The sequence below is a fragment of the Triturus cristatus genome, chromosome 4_2 (genome assembly GCF_964204655.1).
Source record: "Triturus cristatus chromosome 4_2, aTriCri1.1, whole genome shotgun sequence".
NCBI classification, from domain to species: Eukaryota; Metazoa; Chordata; class Amphibia; order Caudata; family Salamandridae; genus Triturus; species Triturus cristatus.
Genome location: NC_140586.1, coordinates 877,485,556 through 877,487,058, shown reverse-complemented (window position 1 = coordinate 877,487,058; position 1,503 = coordinate 877,485,556).

Genomic DNA, 1,503 nt, shown 5'->3' with positions numbered 1-1,503 from the left:
CCAAAAACAATTTACTACAATATGATAGCTTTCACCCGAGAGCACTGAAAGAAAATCTACCCTATGGCCAGTTCCTTCGATTAAGAAGGAAGTGTAGTAAATTGACAGACTACAAAACACATGCCTCTTTTCTCTTCAGAAAGCTCTCAGAAAGAGGCTACCCTCAGCGTATTTTGGACAAGGGCCAAAAACGGGCGAGAAACCAACCACGAGATGCCCTGTTAGAAGAAACAAGTAGACCGATACAGAAACCACCCCTCACCTGTGTGGCAACCTATAACACTATGTCAAATCAGGTGACGAACACCATCAGAAAAAGATGGTCAATCCTAAACACTGGCAATCTGCAATGGGAGAAGCCTTTATTCTCACACAAACGAGCGAGAAGTCTAAAGGACTCACTGGTTAACACTCGACCGAAGAAAATCACTGCAGTTGATGCAGCCACAGTCCTGAGCGTTTGTTGACTACCCAAAGTTACAGGTCACTATCCCTGTGGGAACTGCTCAGTAAGTCACCTCACTACACACACCAAAACACTGACACTGGAAAACAATAAGATCTGGACACAAAGAAACCATACCAATTGTAACAGTTGCAATGTAGTCTATCTCATAACACGCCCCTGTTCTGCGTTATGTAGGCATGACCACTCATAAAGTTAAACAACGCATAACAGAGCATCGCAGCACTATCCGATGCAAGAAAGCGACTACTAAATTGACTGAACATTTTATCAGCAATTACCACACTCCGAATGACATGACTTGGACACTTATTGAATCTGTTGAAAGTCAGAATACACTCTTTGAAAAGGAACAACGATGGGTGTACCGTCTATCAACCCACATAACAGGGCTGAACGACAATATGCCATGGAATTCGGTACTCAGTGGATGAATCTGATCTATGTTATCTCTTCTTCTCAGTTCATTGTTATAACACACACCAAGGTTTCAATCAGAATCCAATGTTACTTATTTCTCTGCAATATACCTCTTTACTGCAGAACCCTTATTATTTACACGAAAAACTGAATTTTATGCTGAGCCCTATGACTCAGCTAAAATATCTGCAAAAACACCTCTTTATTGCAGAACCCTTATCACCCTCACGAAATACTGAATTTTACCTTGATCCCCACGACCCAGCAAAAATGAAACCACACCCCCAGTCACAAGGGCGGAAGCATTTTCTCTTAAATACCGACCGTGACAGCCACAGCTCCAGCATTCGGTAACTGTGGGACCCCGAAGTAGGTGTGTAAACGGGCGTACCGGTGAGAGAACGTAAGTGTATCCTTATCCCAACTATAGAAGGGCCTTACGAGATCAAGGTAAGACAAATCATGCTGAAAATCTCTTTTACTTCTCTATCACAGCAATGGTTCAGAGCCCACGCGCCCCACGGGAACCATGAGGCTTTATATTTAGCCTTTTTAACGTGAGTCCTTGAGCTCTCCTTATTTGTCTCTGTCTGTACTTCTACCAATATACGCGCACT